We start from the raw sequence: 25,921 nt of genomic DNA, 5'->3' as shown, positions 1-25,921 counted from the left end.
CTTTTGAGACGGGAGACTTCCCTGGTGGCGCAGTGGTTAAGAATCCGCCTGCCAATGCAGGGGACAAGGGTTTGATCCCTGGTCCGGGAAGATCCCACATGCTGCAGAGCTACTAAGCCCATGCACCACAACTATTGAGCCCACGCGCCACAACTACTGAAGCCTGCGTGCTGCAACTGCTGAAGCCTGTGGGCCTAGAGCCCATGCTCTGCAACAAGAGAAATCACCATAATGAGAAGCACGTGCACCGCAACGAAGAGTGGCCCCCATTCACTGCAACTAGAGAAAGCCCGCGCGCGTAGCAACAAAAACCCAGCACAGCCAAAAATAAATAAATAAAAATGTTAAAAAAATAATAACTTTTGAGATGGATTGCAGTTGATGGAGAGAATTTGTTATTAACATAATTTTCAAATTAATTTTAATGTATTTGAAAAATACATTGAACATTTTAAAAAGATGATCAACAATCCTACTTCTTTTTTTAAAATTGTAGAGAGTAAAAAAATCAATATTCCCTTCTCACCCATCCCATTCCATTCCCCGCAACTAACTATTTTAACAGTTTGGTGTGTATCAGCCCTAATCTTTAGATTTTCACAGAAAGAGAAGAAGAACAGTATCACAGGTAAAGAACAGCAGTAAGAAGAGAAAAGGCAAGTCATGTGCCTGGAGTGTACGGCAAAAGCCGAAGATGAGAGGGTAAGAGGAGTTGGAGTCTTGCTGCAGAGGGTCCTAAACACAAGAGTGTGGAATTTTGGACATTATTCAATAGGCAACCTCAGATAAGAAATGGTAAAAGGAATTAGGGATTTTTAACTAGTAGAACAGAAGATCTAGGAGGCTCATGGTAGCAATAATTCAATTTTATACAGTGCTATCATGTGGAAGAGAGATTAGGCTTTTAATGTGAGGATCCATAGGTCAGAATTTGGGTCAAAAATTGGAAGTTTCAAGAGCAAGATTTCAGTTCTATGTAGGAAAGGACTTTTGAACAAACAGACCTGTGCACTAAGGGAATGGACGGCCAGTGAGAAGTCTGCCCTCTCCATGGAGACGCTCACTCAGGCAGAGGCCCAATGAGCCGTCACTGCAGACAGAGGACTCATGCACCAAGCAGAGAGCCGGTCTGAAAAACCTGTAAAGTCTTTTCTAGTGTTAAGATTCTACAGTCAAATGGGGAAGCAGTGAAGGAGGTTTAAGTGAGGGGTTAAATAATTAGAGCTGTGCTTTAGAAAAACTCATCCGGCGGAAGTGTATAGATTGGGTCAAAGTAGAAACAACCTTAAAACGGATGAGCATGAGGCCGACGGAACAGCTCAGTCAAAAGCAAGCAGGACTCTGGTTACACATGGTGAATTAGACATCCTTGTTTATCTCTTCTCCCTTGTAAAATCCAACTAAAATGACAGTAAATAAAAAGGACACGAACCCACAAAGAAAAAGACTATGGAAGAGGAGCCAACAGCAGATGAGAGAGGTCAACAAAATCGGACTTGGAGTGGGAAGCACTGGGAACCTCTCAGGGCCATGGACCTGGGTGAGGCTGGAAATGGGCAGCCAAGTAATTGCCCAACATCCCAACCCCACCCCGATCCTCAGCAGATGAGAGGACCTCCCTGGAGAGACTGAACTGGAAGAGGTCCACATGCAGGGACGGTAGTCACAGCTAAAGGTCAGGTGACAGGCCATTCTGAAATGGGGGTCGGGGGGTAGGAGGGGAAGAGAAAGATTGCATACTGAGAGGTGAGAGCCCATGGTCCCCTTCCCTGGCTAGGCTCCCAAAATGTCAGCAGCCAGGCTTATACTCACCTCCTCCTTGGGCAGAAGACTAGAGAATTCCTTTCTTGGGAAACTTACCAGCTCAAGAGAAAAGACTAACCAACACTGCTATTTGAGAATCCCCAATTAAATGGCCAGATCCCTGCCCAATCACTCTGCCACAAGGTCCACTAGACACAAGACCAACCCCCCGCCACACACACACACACACACACACACACACACACACAGAATCTCTATCTGATCTTTAGGGCATCATTTTAAAATACTAATTCCAGGCAATGAGTACTGAACATTTGAGAGAAATCTCTGCCATGAAAGACCTAATGATCAAAATACAGGAATTTTGAGGAAATAGACAATGCAGAAAGAAGAGGAAAGTTCAAAAATAGAATAATTAAAACTTACGAGACTCAGGAGATGACATTGTATTCATAAAAAAAGAATATGATGTTATGAAAAAGAAGAGAAAACAAGAGCCTTTTAATATTAGAATAAAACATCTAAAATAAAATATTAAATAGAAAAACTGGAAAAAAGTTGAGAAGTGCTCATAGAAAATAGAGCAAAATAGAAGAAAAGGGATAATAAGTACATTTGAGACTCAATTTAGAAGGCCCAAAATCCAGGTAATAGGAATTCCAGAAAGAGAGAAGAGAGAATGGATAGGATGAAATTATCAACAAAATATTACAAGAACATTTCCCAGAACTAGAGGCCACAGTTCCCTATACTGAAAGGATCTCTTGGGCACCCAGGACAATGAATGAAAAAGTGACACCAAGGAATGTCACCGTGAAACTTCAGAAGGTCAGGGATAAAAAGGAAATCCTATTTGTGGAAGCATTATTCATAATAGCCAAAAAAGTGTAAACAACCCAAATATCCATCAATTTATTAATGGACAAACAAAATGTGGTATATCCATACAATGGAATATTATTTGGCAATGAGAAGAGATGAAACACTGAGTCATGCTACCACATGGAGGAACCTTGAAAACATTTTGCTAAGTAAAAGAAGCCAGTCACAAAAGGCTACATATTGTATGATTCCATTTATATGAAATGTTCAGAATAGGCAAATCTATAGATCAGAATGTAGGTTGGCAGTTGCCTAGGGCTAAGGAGCAGGGGCTGGCAGTTGAGAGGAATTGGAGACTGACTGCTAACAGGTACAAGACTGGTATTTTGTGGAGGTGATCAAATGTTCTAAAATTGATTGCTGAGATGGTTGCCCATCCCTGTGAATATACTAAAAGCCATTGAGTTGTACATTTTAAACGAGTGAATTGTATGATATATGAATTATATCTCAGTAAGGCTGATATATTAAAGAGAGAGAGGATGAAAGAAAGAAAGAAAAAAGAAAGAAGAGAGGAAAAAGATTGCATGAAAAGGAATTGAAATCAGAATAGCTTTGGACTTTCTAAAAACAGGCTTGGACACACACACAAAAAACTGGTGACATAAGATCTTCAACATTTTGAGGGAAGATGTATATATATTTTTGCAGTATATATTATATACATTCATTTCCAGATTATTTCAGAACATATATATTCTTTTTCAGATTCTTTTCCATTATAGGTTATTATAAGATATTTAACATAGTTCCCTGTGCTATACAGTAGGTCCTTGTTGTTTATCTATTTTATATATAGTAGTGTGTGTATGTTAATCCTGAGGGAAAATGACTTTTAACTAATATTTCTACACCTTGACAAATTAGGAATCAACTATAATAGAAGTTAAACAAAGACATTGCCAAAAATGCAAATCCTAAGAAATATTTATTTCCTTAAATCTTTTCTATGAAGGTTTACAGGAGATTTGAATTTCTTCAAAATAGGCAGTAAACTCAGAAAGAGAAAGACCCGGGATCCAGGAAACAAGGGGCTCAAGCAGGAGCGGAATGAAAGGAATTCCCGAAATGTTGACACAAAGACATGCCACAGGCTTAAAGCTCGGCCTGTCTGGACTGGAGCAGGAAAAAGATGCTGTAGCTGGCATCTGCGCAGGAAAAATAAAACGAAACTGAACTGACGTGGAGCTGATGAATTATCTGATATCCATGGCCAAACTGGAGGAAATTTATAGTTCTCCTAGAATGTTTGGGGCAGAGCTGTCGATGAGTACATATAAAACTAAACACATTTTTTAAATACCCACATTAACTTAAAAAATAAAATGTACAAGAAAGGAAGTGTAATCATGGTACACGACATGGCTTAGCTATATCTGATATCCATGGCCAAACTGGAGGAAATTTATAGTTCTGCTAGAATGTTTGGGGCAGAGCTGTCGATGAGTACATATAAAACTAAACACATTTTTTAAATACCCACATTAACTTAAAAAATAAAACGTACAAGAAAGGAAGTGTAATCATGGTACACGACATGGCTTAGCTACAGACAACATTTCCATAGTTAAAATACTATAAATTCTGAACATCAATTTAACCAAAAATTATATCATAACTAAATTAGGAGGCTTGAGGGAGGAGAAGTATGTATTTATGTGTGTGGAAAGGGTTAGAGGGTTAAATGGTCATCTTCCGGATGAAGAAGGCAACAATGACGGCAAAGCTGGGGAGGTGGAAGGTAGCATTAGAAGTTTAATGTTTTTTAGAGAATACGGACTCAATACTGTAAGGGAAATTTAATTTTAAAAAGGTAATGAAGTCCTGAGTTAGAGTAGTGGTTGGTGGGGATGAATAAGGAGACGGATTAGAGAGATGTGGAAGCTGGATCTGTGGGCTGATTAAATGGAGGGCAAAGGAGAGGGAAGCATGAAACCAAGAAAAAACAAACAAAATCACTCTGGTTTTAAGCCTGGTTAGAGTAAGGTGGTGCTGGGGAACAAAGCAAAGCTCGAGAAAGTTAGCTGCTTGTAAGGAAGGCAGGGGTGGCCTCAGCGGTGTTCTGGGAGGTGGGGTCCCTTTGTCTGCACTCTCTGGTGCACCTCTGTGGCTTCTAAAGGTACAGTATTCTGACTGCAGTTGTCCGGCAAACAGAAGCTGAGAGGATCTTACATGTATAAGATTCTGGCACCAAAGGGGGTCTTAGAAGTTCCTGAAATGAATTCCTCTGACTTTTAGCTAATCAAATCAAAGCCCAGAGCAATTAAAATCCAAGGGAAATTGAAATCGAGTTTCAACCAAGCAATGGTCAGCCATGGTAAGAACTCTAGAGAACGTAAGGAATTGAAGACCAAGAGAAGGCCATTACATTTGGCAATTAGGTGATCACTGAGGAAATAAGCACCCTGGGGCGGAGCGGGAACGGCCAGAATGCAGGGGGTTAAAAATTCTGTGGGAGCTGAGGCAGTGGAACTTACCTGAGCGCCTAGCACAGAGTCAGGGCTCCACAAATATTAGTTGTTGTTATCTCTTTTTCAGAAAAACATGATTTAAAAAAAAAAAAAAAAAAAGCTAGTAGCTGAGTGAGGATAGTTAAGTATCAATACTTAAAGGTGTTTGGAAAAAAAAAAAAAAATGTGCATCTAGACTGAAGCGAAGGCCCAGCAAAGACAAGTGACTAAAGGAACAGAGAAAAGCAATGACTGCTGGAAGTGAGGGCCAGAGAACCTGGGTGGACATTAATGAAAGACCTAAGTGCAACAATTAGTTTGGAAAAAGAGGGCAACTCCAGACTAAAGGGGAAGAGAAAATGATGGGGAATATCCAGATGAATTTCGAGTGGGAAGAAAGGGATATTCAAAACCTAGATCAGATGATCTCTTTCTCAGGAAAACAGCAGGCATAATTATCAACTGAGAGTGGGTGTTTGAAGGTATGAGCTTAAGGAAGACGGAAAAGCAAGCTTTGGCACAGTGGTTCTCCAACGGGGGGGATTTTGCCCCCCACCCCAGAGGCCCTTTGGGTTAGCAAGGTCTGGAGACATCATCTGTTGTCACCATGGGGAGAAGGTGCGACAGGCATCTAGTGGCATCTTGTGGAGGCCAGGGCTGCTGTTAAACATCCTGCAATACACAGGACAGTTCCCCACGATGAAGAATTATGCTGGGCTTCCCTGGTGGCGCAGTGGTTGGGAATCTGCCTGCTAATGCAGGGGACACGGGTTCGAGCCCTGGTCTGGGAAGATCCCACGTGCCGCGGAGCGGCTGGGCCCGTGAGCCACAACTACTGAGCCTGCGCGTCTGGAGCCTGTGCCCCGCAGCGGGAGGGGCCGCGATAGTGAAAGGCCTGCGCACTGCGATGAAGAGCGGTCCCCGCACCGCGATGAAGAGTGGCCCCCGCTTGCCGCAACTAGAGAAAGCCCTCGCACGAGCCGAAGACCCAACACAGCCAAAAATAAATAATAAATAAACAAATAAAGTAGCTATAAAATTAAAAAAAAAAAAAAAGAATTATGCTGCCCCAAATGTTACTCGTGTCAAGGTTGAAAGACCATGCTTTAGAACAACTATTGAGGGAATTGCACTAAGAAGTCAACAAGAAATGGGGAGGAAGATTGCTCAGCAGCTGCACGGGCCAACCCAGCTTAAACAGCATAAATTTATGGTGAATCCAATGGGTTGGGGTTTTCTTTGTTTTCTAGTTACCTTAAGCAGAGAGAGCTCATATAAATAGAATGTCTCATTTTGAAGGGCTTTACAAACATGCCGTAAATCAATTACTAATGGTATAAATATCTACCATTTATTACCTTATACAAATCTTTGAGGTAGGCAACTTTTTTCTGGTTTCCAAATGAAGAAACAAAAACACAGGGAGGTTAAGTAACTTGCCCAGAGTCACACAGCCAGTGCAGGGTAGGGAAAGGATTTAGACCCAGGTAGTTTGACATGAGTGCTTGTATTCTTATCAGGATGCCATGCTGCCTCTAGGTGACCTCTAACATTGCCTCCACTTCTCATTTTGACACTCTTCGAATGACCTCCCAATTCTGGAATGTGGGTGTCCTAGCAAGGCATTTCTTTTGACAGCTCTGCACCACACATATCTCCTTTCCTTATTACACAGGATCCAGTTATTTCAACAATCCAAATCCTTGATGCTAAGGGCTAGGAAAGTGGTTAAATTTTCCTAAGAGAGAAATCAAGTATTTTACACATGACCTCCGAGAATAAACTACTTGAAATAAGATCAGCAACCTAACCCCTTAGAAGTTCTGCAGAAGGCCAGTCTGTTTTATAAACCGATGTGTTAGCCATGCTCCTCTTTCTGAGATTACAGAGTGATTTACTGCCTCTGAGCATTATTCATTCTACCTGTAAAGCCCTTTTTGACTATTGGTCCTTGATCATATGTTCTGCCCAGCCTAGGTTTGGAATTATTAACCTCCTAGGGCTGTGTTTATGAGGACCTTGTGGAAGCACTGCTAAGGTTCTACCTTATATGTGCATTAACTCAAGGAGAACTCAGGGAAACCTAACGACAGGCTTATGATGAATGTTATGAGAAATGCCCGAGAAACAGATGGACATTTGAAGAGATTAGACACTTTAAAGCATCAATAATCCATCCTCAACCTGTTTGACTTTTGACCCAGCTCTGGCACCTGAGTGCAAGAGGGCTGTAGGCATGAGACCCCCTGCCTGGGTGGTAGCTGAAAGAGGCAAGGTGGCTGCCATGGGAAATGGAGAAGCAAACAGCTTCCCTGAAGGACCCTGAGATGAGGAGCAGCTAGAAGGGGGCCAAGGGACCAGGATACCTGGCAGAGAAAAACAGCATCCTTGCTCCAACCCCATCATTCCTCTCCCCAGCCTCTGCCAGCTCTGCCTTGAGGGTCAAGGGGCTCACGGGAGACTCCAGGGCTCCCGTTGTCCAGCTCCCTTCTTTCTCTCCATTCTTTCTCTGATTCTTTATGTTCCCTGCTCTCCCAGCGGCCTTATGCTGTGCTGCATACCAGCTGCCCTCAACAACATTCAATCTGCAGCCTCCAAGTTACACGTTTTCCTTGTATACTCATTCCCAGAAAGTCTTTCTTGATTACATACTGACATAGAAGAAAGACAGGACCAGGAGGATTGGAGAATGTCTTTATTTCTATTTAATTACGAAATTATTTAGGTTTTTATTTTCCTGATCCTGATTCTGGCTCTTGCTTAAGTACTAACTGATAGCACTTGTTCTTCAAATCACTTTTTATACTTTCCCAACAATTCACACCTGATGATTCCCATCACTCTAGAGCTAGGATACAATCATCAAGGTTTTAAACGTGAGGAACTTCTGTTGACTCTCACTGAGTAGCAGATATTTGGGATTTGGAGATTAGAGCATGAAGCGGGGGTGGGTTGCATATCTCATTCAGTGCAGGTGGTTCCGCTTAATCTGGTCTTACGTCCCTTACGATTAGAACAGCCTTGCTTTGTCTAACTTAAATGTATCATGATGTCGTGCTCTCCATCCCAGGAGAAATGCAGACTTTCGTCGCAGTACCTACTCCTCTGGGAGATCTCTCACAGCCCTTCAAAACGGTCACCCTCCCATCCTCTCATGCTGTAGTAGGACGATCTGGGAGGGTGGGTAAAAATCTATCTGTTCTGACAAACAAGGAAACTGATGTCAAGGGGGAGATGGGGCTTCGTCAGAGTCGTGTACCTGAGGGAAAGGACCAAGCACAGAACCTAGAACCCTAATCTCCAGTCCTCTGTACCTCCTGCTGCTATGCACAGAGGGCTTCTCCCCTTGCTGAGCCTCCATGCTGACCTCCAGGCCACTGCCAAGTGTCATTCCCCGATGGCGTGTTTTTAATCTACGCCCTCCAGTATCTCCAGCAGTGAGGTTAGTGTTAGTTAGGCCGTTCCGTTTGTCTTTGGTTCTAATAATCAGCCCTGCCAGGGTCCCTCTCTTAAGCAAGAGGCCTGTTTTCATCAGCATCTCAAGTTGGCTGATTTCTGAGAAGGATATAGTGGTATGTGTCAGAAGCAGCTTACATCTTGACTTCCTGTCAGGATGATCAAAACTGATTTCTACCAGGAGCCTAAGAAAGGTGATCCAGCCATCTTCTACCCCAGATGCTCCCCTGGGGTAGAAGACAGAGTCCCTGGGGTACCACTACACTCTTTCTTTAAATTATATGGACTTTGAAACAAGTGATCTGTTTAGACCCTTGGACCAATTAAGGGATAAGAGAGAGAATGTTTGCTGTTCTTTGTTTCTTCGATGAACTCCATAAGGAAAAGAAAAAGAAGTAGGCGTCTATTGACCCACTATTCCAGTGACCTGGAGAAGAGGTGTCATCTATCAGGTCAGCCTCTCACCCAACTATCATGCTAGCCTTCTTGGAACACTCTGATCCAAAGAAGGACCTAAAACAAAGAATGCATATGGGAGGTGCCCAATAAATATTTGTTGAATGAATGAAAAAGAAGTTTTAACGTCCTACAGTATCTCTTCAGTTTTTAGATCACCCTCACTCTGGACTAGAGGCTAAAAGAGACAGAAAAGAAATTAAAATGAGTTTGGCACCGAGACAGGGTAAAGTTGTGTCTAAACATGAGATAGAAATCGTGTCCGTTCTTAGCGTCCCAGATTCTCCACGTGCAACGACTCAGGAGATAATATTGGCAGACAGAAGAGAATGAAAACTTATTTCCAAGACCCCCAAACCAGTGAAAGTGTTCCATCTCCATGATCCAAACATCTAGGCCTATTCTTGACCAAAGGAAAGAGATAAAAAAATTCCCTCTCAGGAAACCCAAATTTTTGCAGAGCTGAAGAATTGCTGTTTCACAGCTTTAGCTAAACAACGCCAGCTTGATTATCAAACATTAGAATTGGGAGAAACAAGCATTGATGCAAGTAAAAGAATGTTCTGCTGCTGATTTAAAGACAAGTGAATCGCTAAATATTTCTATTAGCAGCAAATTTGCTGCTTGCTGGAACTAATTTCACGCCCTGTAGATATGGTGCTTAAGTTGGAAATGGCGTTAAATTGCTCTCTCCTTGAGGCGGGTAAGGCTTCTGGTGGCAACCGCCGCTAAATGGCACAGACCAGGCCGCTCCTCTAAGACAGGCAGCTTTGGAGCCAATCACAGGGAAGTCCACAAGGAGTTCTTCCTTCTTCCCAAGAAATGTTTGTGTCTCAAATATCCAAACCTTTCTGAAAGGGAGTTGACTAGAAAGGACCATTCCTCCTAATGGATTGGTCCAATGGACCATTCCTTCTTGGATTTCCACCTCAATCTTTTCTCTAAACTCATAGAACGCTTTTAGTTAGTACATCCAACTGTCACTCAGTTGTAACTGAGAGGGTTTCTTGTGTGTTAGTCCTATCACTTCAACTGTACCATACAGCTCCTAAAAAGGAAAGATCACATTCTCCAGCCAGAATTGGAACCAAAGTGAGCAAATGGGCCCAACTTGCTGGTCAGGGAGTTGGAAAAGAGAACTGATGCAGAGACGGTAGCACAAAGGGTGAGACCAGGTGAGACCAAGGAGGAACAGAAAATGCAGAAGTTACGGCTGCCCCGGGGAAGTGAAAGCACATGAGCAACTGGAGTGGAGGCAAGGCTAGCTCTGAGGGTCAGGGAATTGCTGTGGCTCTGAGGTCAGAGCCAGAGGACACATTAAATAGTAAAGGTCAGAGCAACCTATGAGTGAACAAATAAAGCAACAGAATACAGAACACAAATACCTAAGGAAAAAAAAAGGGCGGGGCTTCCCTGGTGGCGCAGTGGTTGAGAGTCTGCCTGCCAATGCAGGGGACACGGGTTCGAGCCCTTGTCTGGGAGGATCCCACATGCCGCGGAGCAGCTGGGCCCGTGAGCCACAATTACTGAGCCTGTGCTCCGCAACAAGAGAGGCCGCGATGGTGAGAGGCCTGTGCACCGTGATGAAGAGTGGCCCCCGCTTGCCACAACTGGAGAGAGCCCTCGCACAGAAACGAAGATCCAACACAGCCATAAATAAATAAATAAATAAATAAATAAATAAATAAATAAATAAAATTAAAAAAAAAAAAGAAAAGAAAAACCTATAGAACCACGCCATTATTATAAAATAAAAAAAAGGGCAAGAGTCCCAAAGGTCAAAGCAACAGTCAGGAAATGTGGAGAAGCTGATGAAGTAGGAGCAAAACACACACAGAAAGGGGGGAAGGGAGAGGAGTGGACTGGGAGTTTGGGGTTGGCAGATGCAAACTCTTACATTTAGAATGGATACACAACAAGGTCCTACTGTACAGCACAGGGAACTATACTCAGTATCCTGTGATAAACCATAATGGAAAAGAATATTCACAAAGAATGTCTCTATGTGTATAACCGAGTCACTTTGCTGTACAGCAGAGACAGTCACAACATTGTAAATCAACTATACTTCAATAAACACACACACACACACAAAGGTTGAGGTGCTCATTAAACAGATGCTTAATAATTGGTTAATACCAGAGTCAACATGGGTTCACTAAGGATAAGTTTGCCAAACTGAACTCATTTCCTGTACAGTAGAGTTATGACCTTGATACATCGGATCACGTTGCTCAAAGACTTCTGATCTAGCCAAACTCTTCACCTACAGGCTACAGCCTGAATTCCTTAACATGGCATTCATGACCCTTCACACACTGTCTCATTTCCTGCCGCTCATTTCCCTGACACTGGCACTCCATCTACATTAGAATATTTGCTGTTCCTGAACCAAAGACATTCACACTTCCATGGTTGGCTTATTCTGTTTCTTCAGTCTGGAATATCTTTCCATATCCATTCTCCACTTATCTTACAAAAATCCTACATATCTTTCAAGGCTCTGTTAAAATGTGACCTCTTTTTTTTTTTAATTAATTAATTAATTAATTTACTTCTGGCTGTGCTGGGTCTTCGTTGCTGCACGCGGGCTTTCTCTCTAGTTGCAGCTAGCGGGGGCTACTCTTCACCGCAGTGCACGGGCTTCTCATTGCGGTGGCTTCTCTTGTTGCGGAGCACGGGCTCTAGGTGCGTGGGCTTCAGTAGTTGTGGTACGCGGTCTCAGTAGTTGTGGCTCGCGGGCTTAGTTGCTCCGCAGTACGTGGGATCTTCCCGGACCAGGGCTCAAAGCCATGTCCCCTGCATTGGCAGGCGGATTCTTAATCACTGCGCCACCAGGGAAGTCCAAAATGTCACCTCTTGTATGAAGCCCTCCTTTCTCCTCTTCCCCCTGTGATGAAGAAATCTCCCCTTTCTCTGGGTTCTCTATATACTTTATTTATACTGCTAATATTAATATGAAATTATATACATGGCATATTATCTATTATATTTTATATTGAAAATATATATATATCTCTAATACAAATTTGAGGTAATGCATATTTAATTATACACATATTGATTTGGAGTTGGTGTATATATGAATGTCACTTCTATGAGTTCTTTAAGACAAGAATGATATCTTGATCATTTTTTGAGTCCTCAGCACCTAACGCAGAACCTAGTAGATGGGAGGTCAACAATAAACATTTATTGATTTGAATGGGAGAAAATGCCAAATACAATGTATCTTTAAAGTAATCACATGAATAATATTGTAAAATGGGTCATTAGGCAAAACTGAAGCTGTCTGAACACATATTCAGACTGGAAGGAGGTCTCCACTGATACCAAGGTCTATCTATCCTAGACAATATTCTTATTAGTGACCTGGATTAAAACATACAAAAAATGTTTATCAAATGTGCAGGGAGGGGCTTCCCTGGTGGCGCAGTGGTTGAGAATCTGCCTGCCAATGCAGGGGACGCGGGTTCGAGCCCTGGTCTGGGAGGATCCCACATGCCGCGGAGCGACTGAGCCCGTGAGCCACAATTACTGAGCCTGCGCGTCTGGAGCCTGTGCTCCGCAACAGGAGAGGCCGCGAAAGTGAGAGGCCCGCGCACCGCGATGAAGAGTGGTCTCCACTTGCCGCAACTGGAGAAAGCCCTCGCACAGAAACGAGGGCCCAACACAGCCATAAATAAATAAATAAATAAAATATTAAAAAAAAAAAAAAATGTGCAGGGAGGCTGACTAATATCATAGGAAAGAGAATGACGACTTGAAAAATGAATCTAATAGGCTGGAATCTAGTGGTCTAGAAAACTAGCAAAGTAACATTTAAATAAATGTAAAGTCCTATATTTAGATTTCAGAGGTAAATTGCACATACTGAGTACAGTGGAGAATTTACTTGGCAGTAATTAATGTGCAGAAGAATTAGAAGCTTCAGTTAATCAAAAGCTTTAAAAGCAAGCAGTGAGATGTGGCCAGTAACAAACTAAGGTCTTGAGAGTCCCTGATGGTCACAGTGTGTCCAGCTCAAAAGAAGAAGTAATCACATTGCTATACTCCATACTTTTAGAGCTTATGTGAAGTATTATGAGCAATTCTAGTGCCAGGTTCTAAAAGATGCTTTAATAAACCACAGTTCATCCAGATAGCTGTGACAGGGATGGTAAAGGAGTCTAGAATTGATGAAATAAACAAAGAATGAGGGAACTCTGTGTGTGCTTAACTTGGAAAACTGAAAACCAAGGGAAGGTTTCATTGTATCTTCAAATATTTTCCAAGTGGCCTTTCATGTGTTGCTACAAATGGCAAAGGTTAGACAGAATGAGCAGGAATTATGAGGACGCAGAGTTTGGCTCAATGTAAGAACTTTCTCAGGTTTATAGCTATCCAACAATGAAGTGGGCAGCTTTGGGAGGTTGAAAGCTCCCCAACCCTGAATATATTCAAGCAGAGGCCAGAGAAGCAGATAAATATCTATAAGAGATTTATGGAAGAGCTGTCTGTGTGTGTGTGTGTGTGTGTGTGTGTGTGTGTGTGTGTGTGTGTACACAAAAAGTATAAAGACCTTCTCTTGTTATATCTTTCAGTGCCTCATCAGAATCGGCAGGTTAATGCTTAGATTCCTTATCAGGCCACGCAAGCCCTTCATGACACAGGCCCCCATGACCCCTCACTTCATCTTCTACCCTTTCCTGCCTTCCACACTGCCTACCACAGACACTGAACTCCTGTCCCCCCACCTGTTCTGCTGGTCTCTCTTATACTGCTAGATATTTGCATATGCTGTTTCTTGTGCCTGGAACCTCTTCCCTCTTATCCCTGTGACTAATTTCCAGTCATCCATAAAGGCCCAATTCAGCATCACCTTGGAAACTTTCCTTGGCCCCTCTAATTCCTCCCCTGTAGGTAGGAAGTACCTCAGATTTGCCTGTGATGTAGCCTTTATCACACAGGGTGTTTTCTTGTTTGTCTTGAAAGTAGAATGTGAACAATCTGAAGAAAGACACCGTACCTATCTCCACACCCCCATTTCTAGAACACCACCTGATGGATGGGGGATGCTCAGTTCTTAAAGTGAATAGTATCAGGCCCTTATTCCTTAGGTCAAAACACAACCAAGGTGTCAGGCAGAATCTGGAGTTTAATAAGTGGGCAATCAGCTCAGCTCCGGAAACAGAAGGTTTGGGGAAATGACCATTCAGGAATGGCCATCCTTCTCAACTGCAGATGAGATCACACACTGTGCTTTCCTTTTCTTTAAGGAATCTGGCTTCACTCTCTTCATTCCTCAAGTGCTCTGCTCTTTGTCACTCCCCTCCTTTCTTCTGTCCTTGTCCCCTGCTCATGTGCTGACTCCCCTAACTGTCTCAACCTGAAGAATATGTTGGCAAAGCAATGAAAGAAGCAATTCTCTTGGGCTTCCCTGGTGGCGCAGTGGTTGAGAATCTGCCTGCCAATGCAGGGAACACGGGTTCGAGCCCTGGTCTGGGAAGATCCCACATGCCACGGAGCAACTGGGCCCGTGAGCCACAATTACTGAGCCTGCGCGTCTGGAGCCCGTGCTCCGCAGCAAGAGAGGCCGCGATGGTGAGAGGCCCGCGCACCGCGATGAAGAGTGGTCCCCACTTGCCGCAACTAGAGAAAGCCCTCGCACAGAAACGAAGACTCAACACAGTCATAAATAAATAAATAAAAGAACGTGAATTTCTTAAAAAAAAAAAAAAACTAAAAAAAAAAAAAAAGAAGCAATTCTCTTTATAATCATGTATTTATTAGATAAACTTAAGTCACATCTACTGCCCTCCGGGCCTCTGAGTTTGTGCAGCAAACTCCTATGTTAATATTTTCTATTGGGAATAGCTTGGTATGGTACCCAAAGGTTAGCAAAACAAGGTTCTGGGCTAGAAAATTCCAGAAATGAAATTTTCAAGATTTGTTTCCTTCTTATGGACAGGGACCCTCACCAATTAAAAAACGTGGGATATTTGTGAGCTTGCACTCTCATGCTGGGCCACACCTAGGTACTTGTGTGCCTCTGAGAGAATTAGATCCCTAATCCTGATTTAGCTCTTAGAGCTTCTTCCTAAGTATTTGGCCTTTCAATCCCAGAACACAGCACCGATCTATAAAAAGCCCTTTCAATTTGAGCAGCTGAGAACTCAAATAAGATCTGTACCCATATTTAAAAATCCCTCAATTCTGGGTCTGACCATCTCCTTTTGCTCAGAGCTCAAGAACTATGGCTACACTGCCCGCAGCCTCAGCTTGACCCTGTTCTATAATACCCCGAAAGAAGGGATGAGAACACTCATTGGTGTGACCCCGCTGAACAGTAGCACTTTTCAGCTGCTCCTGGGCACAGCGAACTCTCCATCTTGTAAGGCAGCGTGGGGCTTAGGCCTGCCATGGGCTGTAAAAATGCCTCAAGACATCTGCTAGTCTAGAAACCCCACGGTTCTTCCAAGACTCTCGCGCTTTCCCACAAAGCCTCGTGCGTTTCCTTCTCCCACCCACCACAGGTCCCGTATAGGCTCCAGCTGAGTGTTGCCATAGCCAGCCTCCCGGCAGCTGCCTGGTGTCCTGCCTCTTGGGCTGCAGTCCTCTCCTCCTTCCCCAGAGTTGAGGAAATCAGAACTCACGGAATCCTTCTCCTGCCAGCCGCTGTCTATCAGCTCCCCGGAAAGGATTACTGGATCACAAACCCAGCCCAGGGCAGGGCCAGTGGTAGCAGATTCTCTTGCTGTTTGATTCTTTGTATCCTCCTCCGTGTCTGTAGGAGGACAGAGGAACCTGAAACTCCACCTTATCACCAGCCTTGGCACCCTCCAGGAGAGGACGCCACTTCACAAAGAACAAAGAAGTCCCACCCATCCTACAGGTGAGGAGAAATCAAAGGAGCCCTCTCACTTGACATCCCGGGCAGGAATCACCCCAAGCCAGCGAGTGGCTCAGTGTGATGGGAATCAGGCCCCGTTCTGACCACAGACTACACTAACTGGCACCCAGTCAGTTTTTCTGACAAGTCAGATCATGTCACTCCTCTCCGCAAAGATCCTCCAATGCTTCTCCTGTCACCCAGGAGGAAACTCAAGCCCTACAAGGCCTGGCCAGGAAATGAAGCCTCCTGCCCTCTGTTACACTCTTTAGAAAACAGGGGTCTAGAAGTGAGGCCTGAGATTCACCTAAACGAGCCACCCCCCGTTTACCAGAACTCCAGCTTCTCAGTCGATGATGAGCAAAATCACAGCTCCACTCCCTCTCTGTCCACCAGCCTTTTCCTCTTTTTCAGCTTAAGATTAGACCCGGGCTTCCCTGGTGGCGCAGTGGTTGAGAATCCGCCTGCCAAGGCAGGGGACACGGGTTCGATCCCTAGTCTGGGAAGATCCCACATGCCGCGGAGCAGCTCAGCCCGTGCGCCACAACTACTGAGCCTGTGCTCTAGAGCCTGTGAGCCACAACTACTGAGCCCACGTGCCGCAACTACTGAAGCCTGCGTGCCTAGAGCCGTGCTCCACAATGAGAGAAGCCACCGCAATGAGAAGCCCCCACACTGCAATGAAGAGTGGCCCCCGCTCACCGCAACTAGAGAAAGCCCGTGCGCAGCAACGAAGACCCAACACAGCCAAAAATAAATAAACAAAATAAATAAATTTATTAAAAAAAAAAAAAGAATTAGACCCTAGAACGTCTTGTCGGCATGAAAGGCCTTTCCAGCTGTCAAATAAGCCAAATGAACCCAGTCTTCTCACAGCTGCGGACCCTAAAACATTTCATTTGATACATCTTAATGGTAAAGCTGACCAAGTTCTTCCTTATTTGGGCAAAACGGCCCTTGCAGAGAATAGACAAAATGCCTGACTCCCAGCTGTTGAGCCAACAGGTTGAATTTTCTCTGAAGAACATTCTGATGTGTAAGAACTGGCAAATAAAAATCAGAAATCAAAAGCATGTTATTTGTCTCGTCCATTTCTGAGTCCCGCCAAAGAGGGACTCTCCCCCTTCTCCAAACCCGGGATGGCAGGGGTTTTCACAAGACACAGTTCTGCAATAATTCTGAAGGAAGCTGTCCAGGTTTGCTTTCCGTTCTATTGTCTTATCCTGTCAGCTCCCTCATCTCCCAGAATCCAGGCTTAATAATTTACAGCAGAAAGACATTTAATAAATAAACGGCCAGATTGGAGCTGTCAGCTCCGCACAACGCGGCTGTTTCCGCTCGGCACCAGCACTCACTCTCCCGGCTTGCTTCAGCTAAAACAATCCCATTTGCTATTTTCATAAAATTAGTTCCTCTGCAGTTTCTATTAATCAGAACGTTCTTTGGAGAGAATTATACTGGGATTTCATCACCCTCTGAGTTCAACGGTTATGTGAATCTGATGAATTTTTATCACTTCTATGAGTGGCAGAGGAGGTAAAACACACACCCACACCCACACCCACACACACACAAAACTTGGGTGGGCTGATGTAAGTGAGCAAAGAGCTCTTCTCTTTTATCTGCTGAAGTCTTACAGACCTGAGAACCTAGACCAGTCTCCCCAACCACACATCTGAGCAGCTTTCTCCCCAGAACACGTCTTGGGGTTATGGACTCTTAAAATCTTATGAAAACCATGGATACCACCGACCCCCCCAGAAAAGCCCACATATGCACATATACACTAAACCTTACCCTTTGGTGGGTTTGTGGACACCCACCTCCCCTCTCCACACATATGGCCCATCCATGGGCTCCAGAGTAAAAACTGTGTCCTATGCTTTTCTAATTGTCTTCACCTCCCTTAAGAAGCTCAGACTGGAATAGAAAGTCAGCCGCCTCTGAATTCCTTTGTTGAAAGAGAAAGATTTTTTTTAAAGGAAGAGCATAAAAGTGAGAAAGTTTTTCATGATGGCCATACACCTTTTGAGAAATGAGAAAAGTGGAAGACAGAAGACAACTCACATTGGCTGAAATAATGAAAGTCCAAGTATCCATAAATTGATTATGGTGCAGTATATTTGGATGAGACATGAGATCAAAGTCAGGAAAGTTTTTGATTAACTCTCCTTGCCTCCAGACTATATAACATCACTCCCATCGTAAGTAAGATAAGCTCCATGTGAGAAAAGACACTTGAATGAAAAAAAAACTTAGACCAATGGAACCACGGTTCTAGTACCAGTTTTGTCCACTAACTATGTGATTTTTTTTTTAAATAAATTTATTTATTTTTGGCTGCGTTGGGTCTTCGTTGCTGTGCGGGGTGTTCTCTAGTCGCGGCGAGCGGGGGCTACTCTTCATTGCGGTGTGCGGGCTTCTCATTGCGGTGGCTTCTCTTGTTGCAGAGCATGGGCTCTAGGCACACGGGCTTCAGTAGTTGTGGCACGTGGGCTCAGTAGTTGTGGCTTGCAGGCTCTAGAGCGCAGGCTCAGTAGCTGTGGCGCACGGGCTTAGTTGCTCCGTGGCATGTGGGCTCTTCCTGGACCAGGGCTCGAACCCGTGACTCCTGCATTGGCAGGCAGATTCTTAACCACTGTGCCACCAGGGAAGCCCCTGACTCTGTGATTTTTAAGAAGAAGCAACTTATCTCTATCAATGTAAGATTTTTTTTTTTAATTAACACTACATGATTTCAAAAGTCTGTTTCAGTTCCAACATTCCATGGATACTGATTCATTAGAGACCTCTAAGATGGTAAGGATCAAAACATTTCCTAAGGCCCCAGTAGTAAATATTTTAGGCTTATGAGCTATACAGCCTCTGTATTAACTACTCAACTCTGCTGTTGTAAAATGAAAGCAGCCATATACAACATGTAAACATATGAGCATGTCTGTGCTCCAGTAAAGCTTCACTTAATGGACACTGAGATTTGAATTTCATATTTTTCACATTTTTCTTCTTTTGATTTTTTCCAACCATTTAAAAATGTAAAAATCATTCTTAGCTTGCAGGTCATAGAAAAAATAGATGGCAGGCCAGTTTAGGCCCACTGGCCATAGTTTGCTGACCCCTGATCTACGGCAATAGGTAAATATTATGATCTGAAACATCACAGTGGTGATTCTGGGTGACGCTGGAAGGCCAGTAACTCAGGTTCAACTACTGACAATAGTACTGGGGGGAGGGGGCGTTTCTTTAACCCAGTTTTCCAATCAGCAGAATTGAACAATGGTAGGTCTGGAATCTCAGCGAATAACTAACAATTACTTAAGTTTGGGGTACATTTTCAGATCTGCAGAAATGCTAAAATAATCACAACACATGAGAAAATGTATACAAGAAATTCAGGGCTGTTTGGCAGAAAAAAACTTGATAACTATAAAACGAACAAGAAAACTTTATGTCTTCTCTTGAAATCATTCCTTGCACTCGGTAATCCTAATGACCCCTTTTTGCCACCCCACCTCTATCAGGCAGCATAACAAATGAGTTTACACATTTGAGAAAGAGGAAATTAGACATTGGTTATTGCTGCTGTTTTTGCTTGGACTTTTTTGTTTAGGAGAAAAGAAAATTGTAATTAAACAAAATGATATTCATACATATATGGTACCTATGTACACCCTACAAGTACAATGTGAGTGATACATATACAGCAGAGATATGGAATGCTGTATAACACTTGGTGTACAGAAGACAATTTTTAAAAACAGAAAGATTGGATAGTCAAGTAATCAATCTTCTTCAGAATGAACTTTGATTAAGTGATGGCAAAAGATGGAGTGCTATGGTAACAGCACTTCCCTCAATTTCAATGGGAGGGTAGGATATGAACATTTAATCAGAAAACTAATACCTTCTCCCAGTTAAGGGAGGATAGAGTTGGGTTTTGGGGGAGGGCTCCTTCTTATGAGACAGAAAACCTAAAACGTTATCTCCATTCAGGAAGATGTAAGAAGTTTGCAGTGCTTCCTCAGTCATACCCTATTCTTAATTTATAATTTAACTAAAGTCAGTTTGATCACTAGGAGTATAAGAAGGTTAACTCCAAATCTCAAGCTTTTAAACACTTTCCCCCAAAATATTAAAGGCCCAGAACTGGTCCTGAACAGTTGGTCTACACAACGTTATTGTCCATTATTTGCCCCTGCTCTGGCTGAGGCCAGTCTCCACATTATTCCCCAGATACTCAGTGGCCAATCTTGTCTCACCCTCTTTGTTCAAACTATTTTCTCTCCATGGATCCCCTTCCATTTCTGTTTCACCTTTCCCATTCCTACCCATATGCCAGGGCCCAGCATTAGTTCTAGCTGTACCATGAAGACCCACAGTAACTCCAGCCAAAGCAATATTTCCCCCAAATAATACAAGTGAAGAAGTGCTCTGAAGATGACAGTGCTCCTGCAGATATGTAGTAGTATTATTATCTTTGGGGGAAATTAACTATAAGTTAAGTTTGGCACATTGTCATATCTTTGTTTAGTGTTTCCTAATTGTTTCATGTGCTGTTGATGTCAACAAACCACAGGCTATTAAGGCAAGAGTGACATCGTATTTCTTTTGTATCCTCAAAGTCCCTACCAGTGCTTAGCTACAGTTAACATGCAATTCCAATGAAATGAATTAATCAAAATAATGGCTTTCTTAACCACAGAACTCCTCATTGGGCCATGTAAGGTTAAGTTGTTAAACACATAAGAAATCATTGTTTAGTACACATGACTGCAAATGAAACCTTGAAAGTAGAATAAATGTGAGACATACATTCAGTGGAATTCAACCATCTTCTTCCATTTCACTCATAAAGCTGTGATTCAGGAGCTGAATTCCCTAAATCAGAGATTCAGTGTTCCAGGATTGAACAGTTTGTTTCATGATGTTTCAGAATCTTGTGTAAGGTCAAAGGTTTGTGTACTGCAGCTCTCCCATTTGGTCTTGTTTGTTTTGATTTTTGTCCGTTCACCTTTCCTGATTCAGCAATGGAGCATGCATCCTCTGTCTTATTTCCTTTGGCCTGATTTACAGATCTTTTGGTCTAACAGGCTCTAGCCTCAGAACAAAATCATGGCAAGTTTTAGTTTGCAGTTAGGCAAGAGCAGTTTGCTAAAAGCATGGACCATTTCCAGATGCCTGGAGGCGTAGCTACAGAATATTTACTTGATTTGACCCTGGCTCCTCTTCCCCAGCCTGTCCCGTGAGTAGAATGATTCTTGCTGCAGTGTACGTCGTAAGGCTAACGGAAGAATAATGCCAAATACAAAAAAGCGAGGTAAGGACGAATGAAAACGTGATGTTATTACAAGGTGCTTCGGACTCGGTTCTCTCCAGGAGGCTTGTTAGGGACCCTTAATGACTGGGCCTGACACCCTCTCTGAGGCCTAATTTGACTTGCCCCCAAATCCCGCGGTCCGCCGGAGCCAGTAGGTCGGGAACTGTGATGACCATTAGACTCCGGAATAGGCACTAAGGTCTAGAATGGAGGAAGAGGTGGCCTGGACTCTTCGCCTCACAGCCCTGCGCTGCTGTCTCCATGGTAACAGCGAGGAAGGCCGGGAGAGCAGCTCTTCCGCCCAACAACCCGCCCTCAGGCTAGACTGACCAATGTTCCCGTGGGTTACCTAAGGGAAGGTGTGATTGACAACGGGGTGGGCCGAGCGTGGGGAGCCAGGACTGCCTCTATCCAATAGAACATGAGGCCGGTCCCAGGACCAACAGGCACCGACCAATCGGAGGGCGTAACGGAGGGCGACGTGCCCACCCACCACGCTCCGCGTTGCCTGGAGCCGCGGCGGTTGTAAGCAAATGAGGGGGAATTTGGGCGTTGAAAGAGCGGCGCTGATTAGCGAATCCGGAATTGCTTGGATGAAAACCCATTTGTGATTCGCCCTGAGTAGACCAAATCCCTTGTGGGCTGAAACAGGCCGGACTGAGAGGTGTGAGTAGGGGACCCGGGAGATGGGAGCCAGGTTGGGGGGGGGCGGGGAGGTGAGATGAGTGGGGGTGGCCGCGGAGGGGAGAGAATGGCAGGGGATGGGGCTGAGGAGGCTAGAGGAAGGCGTGGGCGGATGGCGGTGCAGGGACCTCTCAGGCTACCCTCACCGCCGATCTGGAGCCAAGGCCTGGCGGCCAATAATTGCTGAATTGGGGGCGGAAAAGGCAGGAATGCTTTATTTCTCATGCTCTTAAGAAAGTGACATGTCAGTGCCCGGTTCGAAATACCTTGTGACCGAAACCTTAATCTCTCTCCCAACTACTGGTAGGTAGCGGGCGAAAATTCTGAAGATGAGACCTGAGGGCACTGTTTTCCTGTCGCCAGTTTGAATCTGCGACAGGGCGGGGGAATTTAGACTAATACCTTCTCCCAGTTAAGGGAGGACAGAGTTGGGTTTTGGGGAGGGCTCCTTCTTATGAGAGAGAAAACCTAAAACGTTATCTCCATTCAGGAAGATGTAAGAAGTTTGCAGTGCTTCCTCAGTCATGCCCTATTCTTTTTTTTTTTTTTTAAAGATATGGCAATTTATTATTTATTTTTTATTTATTTTTATGGCTGTGTTGGGTCTTCATTTCTGTGCAAGGACTTTCTCCAGTTGTGGCAAGCGGGGGCCACTCTTCATCGCGGTGCGCGGGCCTCTCACTATCGCGGCCTCTCTTGTTGCGGAGCACGGGCTCCAGACGCGCAGGCTCAGTAGTTGTGGCTCACGGGCCCAGTTGCTCCGCGGCATGTGGGATCTTCCCAGACCAGGGCTCGAACCCGTGTGCCCTAGCATTGGCAGGCAGATTCTCAACCACTGCGCCACCAGGGAAGCCCCCATGCCCTATTCTTAATTTGTAATTTAACTAAAGTCAGTTTGATCACTAGGAGTATAAGAAGGTTAACTCCAAATCTCAAGCTTTTAAACACTTTCCCCCAAAATATTAAAGGCTCAGAACTGGTCCTGAACAGTTGGTCTACGCAACGTTATTGTCCATTATTTGCCTCTGCTCTGGCTGAGGCCAGTCTCCACATTATTCCCCAGATACTCAGTGGCCAATCTTGTCTCACCCTCTTTGTTCAAACTATTTTCTTTCCGTGGATCCCCTTCCATTTCTGTTTCACCTTTCCCATTCCTACCCATATGCCAGGGCCCAGCATTAGTTCTAGCTGTACCATGAAGACCCACAGTAACTCCAGCCAAAGCAATATTTCCCCCAAACAATACAAGTGAAGAAGTGCTCTGAAGATGACAGTGCTCCTGCAGATATGTAGTAGTATTATTATCTTTGGGGGAAATTAACTATAAGTTAAGTTTGGCACATTGTCATATCTTTGTTTAGTGTTTCCTAATTGTTTCATGTGCTGTTGATGTCAACAAACCACAGGCTATTAAGGCAAGAGTGACATCGTATTTCTTTTGTATCCTCAAAGTCCCTACCAGTGCTTAAATCAGATGGAGAAAGACAAATATCGTATGATTTCACTCATACGTGGAATAGACAAACAAAAATGAACAAACCAAACCAAACAAAAAGAAGACATAGATCCAGAGAACAGAGTAGTGATTATCAGAGGGGGAGGCGGGGAGGGTGCAAAATGGGTAAAGGGGATCAAATGTAGGGTGACAGATGGAAACTAAATTTTTGGTGGTGAGCACACAGTAGGGCATATAGAAGTGCAAATATAATGTTGTACACATGAAACATATAATGTTATAAACCAGTGTTACCTCAATAAAAAATAAATCTTTAAGAAAGAAAAAAGAAAACAGTGGGTTACAGGAGTGAACTGCCCTTCTGGAGGATTCTTCTTCATTTTCCTTTATAGCTGTTCCAAACCTTCAAAGATAATTGGGCGGGGGGTAACTTTCACACTTTTTTTCTACTTTAAACACTTCAATATGGTTTCAATTTTAAAATATTAGGATAATGCCTCTACCTTTATAATGAAATAAAATGAAAGTCTGGGAAAAATCAATTGTCACGCTACCAAAATGCCATCGATGTGGCATCATCTGTTAACGCACCGACAGAAAAGGGGGATCAGTGTATCCGGATTACACCCTTCCACCCTTTTTCCTGCGTGCTTCTGTGATTTGAAAGTGCGTAGCAACTGTCGTCCGTTAACCACACCACTCGGGCCCCCAGCAGGCAGCCCTCCAGTGCTGGCTTCTGCACTGGGGTCAGTACCTCCTAATTCCTGCAGATTCTAAGCAGGGCTCATTCTCTTTCCTTCCTCGCTCCCCAGAGACAAACACTCTTCTGAAATTGCTTTCCATCATTTATGCCCATGTTTTTATGTTTACTGTATATGTGTAGCTCATAAACTATATGTATATTACTATTTCGGTATTTTTTAAATTTTAAAGATACAAGTAGCATAGTACTGTGGGCTTCATTTTGCAACTTGCTTTTAGACTCAATATTGTTTTTGAGATACATTCATATCAATAAGGCCCGCTCAAATTCATTCATTTTAAGTGTTCATTCTGAGTATATAATACCCATTCCCTTACTGATGGACATTTAGATTTTTTCAGATGTTTTGCTGTTATGAACACCGTTCTACATGTCTCTTTATGCCAGAGTTTATCTAGGACCGTGGTTCTTTAAGGGGATGGTAATGCCCCTTTGGTCATTTTGGAATTCGTGAGGGCACCTCTGGTTATTATTGTGATTTTGGAGACACTACCAGGGTTTACAAAGCAAGTCTGGGGACGCTAGAAGTCCTGCAATACACTGGACAGCCCCTCATAGTAAAGAATCGTCCTTCCTCCTGCACAACTTTTGAGTGTCTCACAGGATACTCATTTATAATATGAGCCTAGAACCTAACTCCCTTTTTTGTATAAGCATAATGTATTTTTTGGCACAGTTTAATATAGTAAAATTTCCAGGAATGCAACTCTAATGTAAATCAAGGGGAAAGTATACTTATTTGTGGTTTGGAACTTTTTAACAAGAGTTGTTCATCACTCTAGAAAACCCCGTACCTGAAGGCAGCCCAGCTCGTGGTATTTGAGTTGCCGTATAACACACCTGCATCAGCCAGCATTTGTAGCTTTTGCGTTCATGGTGATTCTAAGTTTAGGTGCGAGCATCTGAGTGCGTTACTTCCTTATGTATTCTAGTGTAGTCAGCCTGAACATTTGTATATTTAAACATATGCTGTTTTATTATGAATTACTTTCCATTTAAAATTGGCTTCTGCGTATGATATAAAGTAGAGATCTGGTTTTATTCTTTTCTGATTGGATAATCACTTGTCCCAACACTATCTATGAAATCCTCTACCCACTGACTATAAAGCCAACTCTGTCTTGTGCAAAGTTCTCATAAATGCATGGATCTGCTTCTGGGTTCTCTGTTTTATTCCACTGGCTCACGTGTCTTTATGCCACTATCACACTGTTTTAATTACCTTGGTTTTATAATGTGTCTTGCGGCAGTTGGTAACACGAAAGGCAAGTTTCCATCCTGTTCTCAAAATTGTTTTCGCTATTCTTGGGCTTTTGCTTTTCCATATGAATTTAGGATCAGTTTTCAAGTTCCACAAAAAATTACTTTGAGATTTTGGTTAGAATTGCATTGAACTGATAGATTAAGGAAAATTGAGATATTTCAATATTAAACCATCCCATCCATTCAGGAACATGAGTTATTTCTCTATTCAGGCCTTTTAAAAATATGTATCTTCAAATAAAGTTTTATAATTTTTGCTATAAAAATCTTCACATCTTTTGTTGGATTTATTCCTACTTATACATGTATACTTATTCATACACACATCTTTTTATTGCAAAAGTTTCAAATATATTCAGAAGTGCAGAAAATAGTATAGCAAACATTCATATATTCACCACCCAGCTTCAACAGTTAACTCATGACCAGCCTTGTTTCATATTAGCCCCCGTCTTCTCCTCTCCCCTGAATAATTACAAAGTTCCCAGACATCGTTTTCTCTTATCTCTGGTGTGTGTGTGTGTGTACCTGTATATCAGAAATAATCTTGTAGCAGTAT

At 43.3% G+C, this 25,921-nt stretch overlaps 1 protein-coding gene across 2 annotated transcripts in view; it reads left to right on the top strand.

Annotated features, from left to right (window-relative positions):
- The first annotated feature begins 21,734 nt into the window (after positions 1 to 21,734).
- Positions 21,735 to 25,921, top strand: part of TMEM218 (transmembrane protein 218) — a 29,084-nt gene continuing 24,897 nt past the window's right edge. The window contains exon 1 of one of the 2 annotated variants that reach the window (XM_007183414.2): positions 21,735 to 21,862. The gene's annotated coding sequence lies outside the window, so the exon portion shown is untranslated. The remainder of the gene's footprint in view (positions 21,863 to 25,921) is intronic. The other variant, XM_057552419.1, reaches the window with a different exon arrangement.

The sequence above is a fragment of the Balaenoptera acutorostrata genome, chromosome 9 (assembly GCF_949987535.1).
Source record: "Balaenoptera acutorostrata chromosome 9, mBalAcu1.1, whole genome shotgun sequence".
Classification (NCBI taxonomy): domain Eukaryota; kingdom Metazoa; phylum Chordata; class Mammalia; order Artiodactyla; family Balaenopteridae; genus Balaenoptera; species Balaenoptera acutorostrata.
The sequence above is the reverse complement of the archived record's forward strand: the minus strand, read 5'-3'. Positions and strand labels throughout refer to the sequence as shown.